At 24.1% G+C, this 13,217-nt stretch overlaps 1 protein-coding gene across 2 annotated transcripts in view; it reads left to right on the top strand.

Annotated features, from left to right (window-relative positions):
- Window positions 1-13,217, top strand: part of LOC122508535 — an 843,732-nt gene that overhangs the window by 176,651 nt on the left and 653,864 nt on the right. For both annotated transcript variants that reach the window (XM_043621950.1, XM_043621952.1), the window contains one exon: window positions 48-255. The gene's annotated coding sequence lies outside the window, so the exon portion shown is untranslated. The remainder of the gene's footprint in view (window positions 1-47; window positions 256-13,217) is intronic.

The following is a 13,217-nucleotide window of genomic DNA, read 5'->3' as shown; positions in this document are numbered from 1 at the left end:
ATCTTTTTCTTTCAGTTTGTGAAATAATTCTTTTTATTATTTTTCAGATTCCTGTGAGATTCGAATGCATGTTTGAAAAGCATTCATCAACTCAACTATAAACGCTAACAAGAAAAATTCGATAAACCTGATGCCATATCCGTGTCTATAGTTTTGGGAGTGCGAAAATTTTAAAACCGCGAGTGAATAGTATTTTATCCAGAGGATATCATTGTTCCGATGTCAGCCTCCTGTTTTAAAGATGTACTACAATTGGTAAGTCGTTTTATAGTTTTATTTTTAATTCTATTCTTTTTATCAATATTACACAAGTGTGTATATTAGGTATAAAATTTAAGTTTATAAATATGTACGATACAGAAATTAGATATTTCGAAAACCTCCAATAGTAGCAAGTTTTAAGCAAATCTGGTATATTTTCAAAGAAAAAAACTTGTTTGTCATACTTGACTCGTCATTTCAATATGGAATTTGGTTGATTTTGAAAGAAAATTGGCCTCCATTTTGAATTTTATTTTTAAAAAATAAATTCCATTGCATAAGGTATTAATTCACCTTTTTCTGTAATAGAATTACGGAAATTCATAACTATACTACATTCAAAACCAAAAAAACTTGCTTCGTAGGACATTGAAGTACGCCACGTTTATTTTAAACGAAAAATTGTTTTTAAATAACTTCACATCATAAGTATATGAGTACGAAAATTGTTATTACAAAATAAATGAAAAATTTGTTCAGCTAGAAAGTTTAAAAAAATGAATTTTTTTAATAAAAAAAAAAAAAGAAAATTCAATAATTCAAAGGAAGTAAAGAACAGTGTACCGAGAAACCAATTGTCAAAATACTTTTTTTGCGATGACACGAAACTGCATAAGGGTGAAAATATAAGCATGAAAAATTAGTCACCGAACTATTTTACAATGGCAATTTTTTTAAAGAAAATTTTTGACAATTCAAAGCAAACCGCTAATACAGGGTAGCTACTAAATTGTGCTATACAATCTTATTACGTAACAAATTCTTAAAAACTCATTAAAAATAACAAGAAGGATTTAAAAGATTTTTTTAAGACAGACGTTTTTTATTTTTCTATTCAAATATCTCGTGTCTTCTTATTAATATCGTTTAGGATCTAAGGTGTTAACTACCTGGTCAGTGTTTGCCTATAGCTGTTACGACCTATAGTTTCACTAGTATTATCCTACTGGTCAATTGCTTGCTTATAGTAATTATGACCCTTGAGTGTTAATCCCACTGGTCAAATGCTTGCTTTTTTAGTTAGGATCTTTGGGTGTTTAATCCCACTGGTCAATGTGCTTGCTTTTTTAGTTAGGATCTTTGGGTGTTTAATCCCACTGGTCAATGCTTGTTTGCTGTTTTTTTTAATTAGGATCTTTGGGTGTTTAATCCCACTGGTCAATATCCTTGCTTTTTTATTAGTTAGGATCTTTGGGTGTTTAGTCCCACTGGTCAATATGCTTGTTTTTTTAATTAGGATCTTTGGGTGTTTAATCCCACTGGTCAATATGCTTGCTTTTTTTTAAATCAGGATCTTTGGGTGTTTAATCCCACTGGTCAATGTGCTTGCTTTTTTAGTTAGGATCTTTGGGTGTTTAATCCCACTGGTCAATGCTTGTTTGCTGTTTTTTTTAATTAGGATCTTTGGATGTTTAATCCCACTGGTCAATGCTTGTTTGCTTTTTTTTAGTTAGGATCTTTGGGTGTTTAGTCCCACTGGTCAATATGCTTGCTTTTTTAGTTAGGATCTTTGGGTGTTTAATCCCACTGGTCAATATGCTTGCTTTTTTAGTTAGGATCTTTGGGTGTTTAATCCCACTGGTCAATATCCTTGCTTTTTTATTAGTTAGGATCTTTGGGTGTTTAATCCCACTGGTCAATGCTTGTTTGCTGTTTTTATTAGTTAGGATCTTTGGGTGTTTAATCCCACTGGTCAATATGCTTGCTTTTTTAGTTAGGATCTTTGGGTGTTTAATCCCACTGGTCAATATCCTTGCTTTTTTATTAGTTAGGATCTTTGGGTGTTTAATCCCACTGGTCAATGCTTGTTTGCTGTTTTTATTAGTTAGGATCTTTGGGTGTTTAATCCCACTGGTCAATATGCTTGCTTTTTTAGTTAGGATCTTTGGGTGTTTAATCCCACTGGTCAATGCTTGTTTGCTTTTTTTTAGTTAGGATCTTTGGGTGTTTAATCCCACTGGTCAATGCTTGTTTGCTCTTTTTTTTAATTAGGATCTTTGGGTGTTTAATCCCACTGGTCAATATGCTTGCTTTTTTATTAGTTAGGATCTTTGGGTGTTTAGTCCCACTGGTCAATATGCTTGTTTTTTTAATTAGGATCTCTGGGTGTTTAATCCCACTGGTCAATGTGCTTGATTTTTTTTTAGTTAGGATCTTTGGGTGTGTTATCCCACTGGTCAATAATATGCTTGCTTTTTTTTAATTAGGATCTCTGGGTGTTTAATCCCACTGGTCAATGTGCTTGATTTTTTTTTAGTTAGGATCTTTGGGTGTTTAATCCCACTGGTCAATATGCTTGCTTATAGTTGTTATGGCTTAAGGTAGTTAACCCTCTCGAAATATAATTTAGCTGGTATTTTTAAAATTTTCTGTTTGCCTTAGAAGAGTAAGAGATAACAATATTACAAGTGGTCCTTTAATTCGATAGAATAAACAGTTTTTTTGTAAGTTAGAAATTTTTGAAAATTCGTTTGTCAAAAGAATGTGCCTTAGATAAACGTTGCTTACTTCATAGTCCTGTTTTTTCCATTCAAATTTTAACCTAAAAAACTTTGTAATATATTTCAAGTTTTGAAAAAATTGTGGATCTGCTTTGAATGCCGTTTACAAAATTTAGTAGTCATTCCTTTTTTTGTACTCTTTTAATTAAATTATAAATAATTTTAAATTATAAATTACCTTGCAAATAAATTGTCCCTAAGATAATAATAATAGATAAAACTAATCAAAAAATCAGTAATTTTAATTTTTGTTTTGACCTTAACTCTCTGCTGATGCTAACGACCGTTATCGTCAAAAATCGTCATTCTGGACGCCTGGTGGGGACTATGGTAGTTACGTTCTTTGGCGATAAAGTGGGGATAAGTTAGCATCAGCAGAGGGTTAATTTAAGCTGCAACTCTTTTTAATACCCCATTGTTTAATGTGATGATTATATCACATTGTTATGTTTTTTACATTATAATTTAAAAAGCTTGTTTAGAATCAATTCACTGAATTGAAAATTTCATTTCATATTGAAACAATACGGATATTGGAATCAAAGAATATTCTTCATCTCAGTCTAGTTTCAATTCCTTCTTTTTTTTAAATACATATATATAGACTCCGCGCACAGCTCCACGTTGTCCGTTTAAAATGAAAAATGTGAAAAAATTGTAAATTTAATACAGATTTTTCTCATTTTTTTTTTTTTTTTGCATTTTTTCCCAATGGAGTTGAATCGATTTTTTTCCTTTCATGAAAAACGCGTCTATATAATGATGAACAAAGGCAGTTTATCTTTTAAAAGCTTTTTAACAAGGGGTGAAAATTTTAATTGTAAGTAGGAGACTTGGTACTGTACCTTTCCGAGAATAAGCTTGATCGACGTATCGATTATACATTAAATTGCAGAGCTCTCGATTTCCATAGGGGCGTGTCCAAAGTACCGGTCGGAGAGCAAACCTTCTTTACTTTTATTCACTGTTATTCTTATCACTAAATAATCGAATCTAGTTCTCTTTTTTTCTTTATTGAAACAAGAAAAGATATATATAAAAGATATTCTCTCGATATTTTTCTAGAAAAATGCTATCTAAGTAAATTTTCATTAAAACAATATTATTTCGAAAGAGAGAGAGAGAGAGAGAGAAAGAGAATGAGACGAGTGAGTGAGTGGATTCCAATAATATACTTTCCCCCAGTTTCGAAAAAGGGAATGATATAATAAATTAACTTTCTGTTTTATTTGAATTTGTCTTGTCTCTTTCTGTGATGATTATCAAATATTGTTGTCGGTGACAAAAAAAATTATTTCTTTTTTTTTTTTAATACTTTCAAGTAGTGTGTACGTGTTTGGTTAAAAGTATTATTTCTGAAATTACGAATATGGTCCCAGACTACCCTTCAATTATATAGCCATCAAGGCATTAGTCTGATGCCTTTTTGCTATGCATATGTCGCTCGTGCATGTAATCGACCACAATTTGTCCTCCCTTGCGTTCCCAATTGGCAATTTAATTAGATGTGCTTTTCAACGAGAAATTCACCAAATCATTTTCAACTCTTGTTATGACAGGTTATTTACTTGCCATTTAAACGTTAAATGCTAAATAACTGGTAAATTGCATTGTTTATTTCTTGTCGATCATTTGAAAAATTAAATAAAATTCGTATTGTTTGCTTAGTTAATACAGAGTTGGTCAGGGAAATCAGGGAAAAGTCAAGGATTTTTAGTAAAAGTACTGGAAAAAATTAAATTTTAAAAGTCATAAAAAAACTTTAAATTTTGATGTTTTTTTTGTTTGTCTCATAAACTATGAAATTACTACGAATTCTAATAAAAAAACCTTCAATTTTTTCTATTTCTCACAATTATTTCTTTTTAAATAACTTAATTCTTGAAGAGCTATCAAAAATTATTACTTATATAAATTATTTAATGAATAATTTTCCATAAATATATCTAAACTAATTGAAATTTACAAGAATTGCGTTTACAGTTTTATTTATTTATTTAAAGTTTTTATAAATAATATTTATAAATTTTCATAAATAGATCAACTTCAAAAGGTTTTAATTTTTAATTTTACAAAATTTCAATTTTCAATGAATTTAATTAGAAATTTTAATAAACTTAGATATTTATTGAACTAAAGTTTACAAAGTCAAACCTGACGAATTTCAATATTGTTACTTGGAAAATCGTCAAATTTGACGTTGTAAACTTCAGTTTAATAGATATTTTTCAAAAATTTTAATAATTCAAATTCTCTTGAAATTAGTTTGTTAATTACTAGTTAAGAATTTTAGTTAAAAATAACAATAAAAATTGAATTTTGGAAAAGTTACAAATAATTGCAGTAATTCAATTATTTTCAAAAGTAATAAAATTCTTCGCAAAAATTTTTTTAAAATTCTAATCTAATCAGAATATTCTTCAGGGGCAGGGGAAAAATCAAAATTTCATCTGAAAATTAGGGAAAAACAAAATTAAATTTTTGTGACAACCCTGAGAATATTTTTTAGGGTCAGGGGGAAAATCAAAATTTTTTCTCGAAATCAGGGAAAAGTCAAGGAAAAGCAAAATTAAATATTTGTGGCAGCCCTGTAATTGGATATTTTGACAAAAGTTTTTGCGAATTAGTTATCATATCGCATAAATATATATGGGAAATGTACATTTCTCCGGATATACCTATCAATTTATCAATGACACTATCTAATAACTTTATATATAGTGGATTTCAATTCTGAAGGACCCATCTGGCAGTATCTTTCTTAACATGACAGCTTCTATATCAGATGATCATTTGTTTGCTATTGTTGGAGGTTTATTATGTACATACTTTGGAAAAGTTTCTTCCTCTCAGGATTATCTTCTTTAAAAGACTTGAATTTTAATAGTCCTTGGGAGGATGGATATTTTATATTGTGCCTTATGAAGAGGGATTTTTTTATTCTGAATTTTTGTAAATTTAGACTTGAATTAAATTAATTGAGTAAATGTAAAAATTTTGTCTGGAAAACGGGGAAAAATACAAATTTTTTTAAAAATTAGTAAAATTCTTTAAAACGATTCAGTTATTTTCAAAAAAAAAATATTCGAAATTCAATTATTTTTAATTTTAAGTATTTTCATAAAATTTCGCAAAAGATTTCAATTATTTAATAAAAAAAAAATTGATAAAATTCATCAAAAATTCAATTATTTTCATGAATAATAAAATTTTCACAGGAATTCAATTAATTTAGAATTGTATTTTCAAAAAAATTTTCAAATAATCAATTATTTAGGAAAATTTCTGTACAATTCTTCACAATAATTTAATTACTCTCACTAACATTAATATTTTTCATGAAAATTCAATTATTTAAAAAAATTTTTAATAATGTTCTAAACAAGAATTCAATTATTTTCATACATAACAATATTCATCACAAGAATTCAATTATTTTAAAAAATAATAAATTTCTTTTTGGAAATTTAATTATTTTTGAACATTTTAATACAATTATTAAAAACTGTTCAATTATTTTTATAAATAATAAAATTTATCGCAAGATTTCAATTTTTTTTTATACAATTTCACAGGAATTGCTCGAAATTATTCTTAAAAATTTAATTTCAATTCCTTGAAAAAATGAATTATTTAAAAAAATGTTTTTTTTTAATTCTTAGGAAAAATTTAATTATTTACAAAAATATTCAAATTTCTTACAGGAATTCAATTATTTTCAAATATTTTAATAAAATTGTTTGAAGGAAATCAATTATTTTTAATACAATTTTAATTAAATTTTTTTGAAATAATTGTTCGAAAGAATTCAATTATTATTAAAGATAAATAACAAAATTATTCCCGAAAATTCAATTATTTTGAGACATTTTAATAAAATTTTTTGCAAAATTGAATTACTTTCATAAATAACAATATTCATCACAAGAATTCAATTATTTTTAAAAATTTTAATAAAAATCAATTTGTAAAATTGATAAATTTGATCCAACGGAAGGTTAATTAGTTTTAAAAACTTTTCGAAATATAATGATTTTTAATATCCACTATTTTTATAAGTATTTAAATTCTTTCATGATGAATAATAAAATTCGTTGCAGGTATTTTTTCATGATTTATAATAAAACAATATTTGAAATTAAAAAATATTAAAAAATTATGATTAACAAATAAATTTTGTTTATTATATGCTTGTTTTATAACAAATTTTGGTTTGACTGATCTCAATTAAGCAAAATTTTCTCCTTTTTATTTATAAAAAATATGAGAAAATTATTAATTGTTAAAAAATTATAATTAAGAAATAGGAAATATTTTATGCATAATTTATCTTTCTCAATAACAATATTGTTCAGAAACTCATTCTTTTTTTTTGAAAAAGAAACATTACATATTCTATTCTATTTGTCAAATAAAAATTTTAATTGAAAATGAAATTAAAACTTTTTAAATTTTTAGAAAATAAAAGAAAAAATTTTAGTCAAAAAAATGTTTTGTTACATTTATTTACGAATTTCTTTAATTGTAAAAATTATTCGAAAACTTCAATAACTCTTTTTTAAATAAATATTTAAATATTATTTTTCCGTAGGAATTAAAATTTTTCAAAACATTCAAATTCAAATCTTTTTAAATTCAATAACTTATAATAATCAAAGATGACCGAGTGATAAAATTATTGTTTTATATTATAAGAATATTATTACAGTAACTTTTTCAAAATTATTTTCATCATTTCGAAGCAATTATTATTTTCTACAATTTTTAATTTTTTTTATGAAAATAATTGAATTTCTTAAACAAAATTTATTATTTATAAAAAGAATTGAATTATTGCGAAGGAATTTATAAAAAATTTGTAAATAATTGAATTTCTGCGAAACTTTTATTATTTATGAAAATAATTAAATGTTTGCGTACTATTTTTGGGAATTTGAAATTGATTTGAAAATAATTGAACTTAGGGGAAGAATTTTGTTATTTATAAAGATAATTGGAATTCTTTTAAAGAATTTTATTTAAATTTCTCGAAAATAATCAAGGGAAGTTAGTCACCGTAATTACAATTTTATTTTTTAAAATTTCTTCGCAATATATTCAATTATCTTCATAAACAGTAAAACTCATTGCATAATTTCAATTATTTTTAATACAAATTTAATCGAATTCCTCGAAAAATGTACCTAATAATTCTTAAAAATTTTATTAAAATTCGTCGAAAGAATTCAATTATTTCTAGAAACTGTAAAAAAATTATTCTTAAGAAGTCAATTGTTTCCATAAATAGCAAAATTCTTCAGATTTACTAAATTCTTTTAAATGTTATTTTTAAAAAAAAATCTTCTCAAGAATTCAATTATTTTCATAAATTTCCATAAAATTCTAAAATACAATTCAATTATTTTCAAAAGTAATAAAATTCTTCACAGAAATCCAATTATGTTTAAACATTTTTTTAAAATTCTCCTCAAAATTTCAATTATCTTTATGAATAATTAAATTGTTCTCCACAATTTAATTATTTTCAAAAATTTTAATAAAATTCTACGCAAACATTTAATTATTTTCATAAATATTAACATTCTTTGGAAGGATTCAATTATTTTTATAACTAGTAAAATTCTTTGCAGAAATTTAATTAGTATCAATACATTTTATTTATTATTTTTTTTTATAAAAATAATTGAATTCGTTAAAAAAAAACTTATTATTTATAAAAATAATTGAATTATTGCCAAGGAATTTATTAAAAAAATTTGTAAATAATTGAATTCCTGAGAAATTTTTATTATTTATGAAAATAATTAAATGTTTGCGTACTATTTTTGGGAATTTGAAATTGATTTCAAAATAATTGAACTTTGGGGAAGAAGTTTGTTATTTATAAAGATAATTAGGATTTTGACAAGAATTTTTTTTTTAAATTTGAAAGATAATTAAATAAATTTGAATAATTGAATTTTATGAGAAGAATTTTATCACTTTAAAAAATAATTGAATTTCTGCAATTATTTGTAATTTTTCAAAAATTGGATTTTTTAGTGTTTTCAACAAAAATTTGAATTAAAAATTTTTAAATTCTATTATTTTTAAATTTGCTATTTTTACCCTAAAAAGTTAGGGAATTGTTGCTAGTGATAAAATAAAAGACGAGTTATAGTAGAACCGAGGTATGGAAAAGTAGATAGATTTAAATAAAAAACATTTTACCAGTGATTTTAAAATAATCTGAAGACTTTCCAATCATCAATAACCATTAATAATTGACGTGAACGACGACGACCTATATCGTAAAGAGTCTGCCTTTATTTTCCAATTTAAAAAAAAAGGAAGTTTAAATTTTTTATTCTCCTTTTTCGCCCAAGAATTCTCTTTACCGAGATTGGGGATGCGAATAAGGGGATAAACTAAAAATCGTACAATGCTAAAAAGGATTAAATTTAGCGTATTCGATTATAGGGTCGAAAATAGTTGAGCGCACGGACGCTTAATGGCTCAGAAAGTCCTGGCCCATTTGATTTTCTCCGAAGGTTTCTATATCCTACTTTACATCTACACAGTGTGTATATAGGTGCGTCGAACTGGTTACATTTGTATTCGCCGGAATGACAGAATAAAAAGAAAAGAGAATAATATAAAGAGACCATCATTTTTTTTTTCCTCTTTCTCTCTTGAGATAAATTTTTTTTACCGAATAATACCTGTCTGGCAAAAGTAGGGTATTGATTATTATTGTATACCGAGAGCTGTTATTGGTTGTGGTTATGATTTGTAGGCGCACAGTTTGAATAAGTCTGTGATATTCTGTTGTGATGTCACAAGACAAATGAGTCGCGCCAACCAATCGGCACGCATAAACATACAATGAGACAAAGCGCATTCTACCAGCGCGTGCATTCGAGTTAATGAGCCACTGAAAAGGACGATGAATATGTAAGCAGGTGGATCGATTTGTTGAGCCAGAAAATTTGGTCTTTAGACTATAAACCCGGCTTTTCGAATAATCATTTTCACACATTTTCACACTAATAACACAGTTTCACAACGCGCATTGCAATCACCAACAATTTTTTTTTCTTTTTTTTTTGAAACTTCCGATGGTGTAATAAATGAATATTATACCATTGCAAGTTTCAGAGTAAAACCTAAATTATCAGCAGGGTTGCCATAAGTCAGGGAAAGTAAAATTAGTCAGGGAAAGTAAAATTAGTCAGGGAAATCAGCGAAAAGTTAGGGATTTTTATTAAAAGTACTGAAACAAATTAAATGTTTAAAATTTATAAGAAAATTCTCAATTTTTGTGTCTTTTTGTTTGCCTCATAAATCATGAAATTACCACAAATTCTAAAAAAAAATCTTCGTACCTTTCCACAAAGAAGCAAACATTTTTTGTTCCATAAAAGTCCGTAACTTTGCATCAAGTCCGTAAAAGTCTTTTTTTTTAAAGTTCCTTAAAGTCCTGAATTTGATTCAAAAAAAGATAAAAATTTCGTAAATTGTACGATATAATTTGGGGAATTTTAGAGAAATTACAAATGATTGCAGAAATTTAATTATTTTCAAAAGTAATAAAATTCTTCGCAAAAATTCAATTATATGTTCAAAAATTTTTTTAAATTCTCATCAGAATTTCAATTATTTTTAGAAATAATTGAATTCTTCTCCGAAAATCAATTCTTTTAAAAAATTTTCCTCAATTCAATGATTTTCAATATCTACTATTTTCAAAAAATTTTCCAAAAGAATTCAATTATTTCAAAAAAAATTTATTAAAATTCTACACAAACTTGTTATTATTTTCAAAAAAATAATAAAAATTTCACAGGAATTTAATTATTTTCAAATGTTTTTATAAATTTCTTCGCAATCATTCAATTATTTTCATGGATAATAAAATTTTTACGGGGATTCAATTATTTTCGTAAATAATAAAATTTTTACGAGAATTCAATTATTTTCGTAGATAATAAAATTTCTTTTTAGAAATTCAATTATTTTCATAAATAATAAAACTTATCGCAGAATTTCAATTATTTTTAATACAAATTTTAATCGAATTCCTCGAAAAAATTCTTAAAAATTTTATTAAAACGTGTCAAAAGAATTCAGTTATTTAAAAATTTATACATAAAATTCTTTATGAGAATTCAATTTTAAGAAACATGCAATTATTCAATAAATTGTTATTTTTCTATTTAAATAATTGAATTCTGGTAGAATTTTCTCATAAAAATTGATTTAAAAATGGATTTCAGTTCAAATTTTAGATTATAATTGAATTTTAAAAGCATTAGAGCGTAAATTTTTATAAATAATTGAATTTTGAAAAGATTTCAGATTAAAATCTTTGAAAATTTGAATTTTTCATATTTTTAACTAACAATTCTGTAGAATTAATTTTTTTTAAGAAACTTTAATTGCGGTTTTTATGAATAATTGAAATTTTGTAAAATTTAATTGTAAACAAATGAATTTGAAAATTCTTAAATAACTTTTTCAAAAATTTTTAAAAATAATGGATTTATAGAAGATGTTTAATTAAAAAACACGAAAAAAAAAATTCAATTTTGTAAAAGTTACAAATTATTGGAAAAATTCAATTATTTTCAAGAGTAATAATATTCTTCGCAAAAAATTAAATATTATTCAAAAGTAAAAAAAATTCTTCTTTGGGATTCAATTATTTTCACAAATAATAGAACTCATTGCAGAATTTCAATTATTTTAAATACAAATTTTGTCAAATTTCTCAAAAAATGTAATTATTTTTAAAAATTTTATCAAAATTCTTTGATAGAATTCAATGATTTAAAAATTTGTTAATAAAGATTTTTTAATTGGAATTGAATTTTAAGAAACATTCAATTATTCAATGAATTATTTATTTTTGTATTTAAATAATTAAATTCTTGTAGAATTTTCTAATAAAAATTGATTTTCATTTCATAAAAATGAATTTTAGTTAAAATTTTAGATAATAATTAAATATTCAAAGCAATATAGCGTAAATTTTGAAAAATAATTGAATTTTGAAAATAAGTTTTTTGAAAAAGTTTTAATTGAATTTATTTAATATTATTTTAAGTTTTTATTTTCTAATATTTATTTAATTGAAGAATTTACGAATAATTGAAATTTCGTAAAATTGAATATTGTAAACAAATGGATTTGAAAATTGTAAATGATCTTTTCCGAAAATTATTAAAAATAATCGATTTAAAGAAGAATTTTTTTTTGAAAAATTTTAATTTCAATTCTGTTGAAATTAGTTTCAATTTTAAAGATTGAAATGCAATTCTTTGAAAGAATCCAACTATTTTAATAAATACCTATCAGAATCCTTTCCAATAATTCAATTGTTTAAAAAAGATTTGAAAAAAAATTTTCGTCAACATATCAATTATTTTTATAAATAGCGAAATATTACTGTCTCAGTAGAACAAGTACGTTATTAGTCAGACGTTTATTAGTATTAAATTACTATTATTTTTGCCATTATTATTTCCATTGTCTGAGTAGTAAAAGTAAATTATTAGTCAGACGAGTATTATTATTATTTTTGCCATTATTATTGTTTCGATTATTTTTATTAATTTAAATATTATTGTTTCAGTTTTAACAGTAAATTATTAGCCAGACGTTTATTATTTTCAAATTATTAATATTACTGGTTGTTGTGTAGTAGAAGTAAATCATTAGTCAGACGAGTATTACTATTATTTTTGTTATTATTATTAATATTATTATTTCTGTTGTTTCAATAGCAAAAGTAAATTCAAAGTCAGACGTTTATTAGTTTTAAATTGTTAATATTACTATATTAGTAGTACAAGTAAATTATTAGTCAGACGAGTGTTACTATTATTTTTGACATTATTATTGTTTTTATTATTTTTGTTAATGGCAATATTATTATTTCAGTAGTAAAAGTAAATTATTGATCAGACGTTTATTAGTTTTAAATTATGAATATTACTGTTTCAGTAGAAAAAGTAAATCATTAGTCAGACGAGTATTACTATTTTCTTTTCTTTTTTTCTCTTTGTTATTATTAATTTTGTTTATTTTAATATTTTTTTAAACTTAAAATTATTCTCAATTTTAAAGATTTTAAAGTAATTCTTTGAAAGAAATTAACTATCTTAATAAATATCATAATTCTTTACAGAAATTCAATTGTTTTCAAAAATTTGAAAAAAATCCTCTTTTACATTTCAATTATCTTTATAAATAGCAAAATTCTTTGCTAAAATTCAATTATTTTCTCAGGAATTTTAATAAAATTCTTCCAAAATTCAATTATTTTCATAATTAATAGCATTCATTACAAGAATTCAATTATTTTCAAAAGTAATAAAATTCAATTGTTTTCAAAAATTCTAATAAAATTCAAGGCAAAATTTCAATTACTTTCAAAACTTTTTTTTTAATCAATAATTTTTAATATTCTACTAT

The sequence above is a fragment of the Leptopilina heterotoma genome, unplaced genomic scaffold (assembly GCF_015476425.1).
Source record: "Leptopilina heterotoma isolate Lh14 unplaced genomic scaffold, ASM1547642v1 Lhet_54, whole genome shotgun sequence".
NCBI lineage: Eukaryota > Metazoa > Arthropoda > Insecta > Hymenoptera > Figitidae > Leptopilina > Leptopilina heterotoma.
Note: the sequence above shows the minus strand (reverse complement) of the source record. Positions and strands in the feature narration are given on the sequence as shown.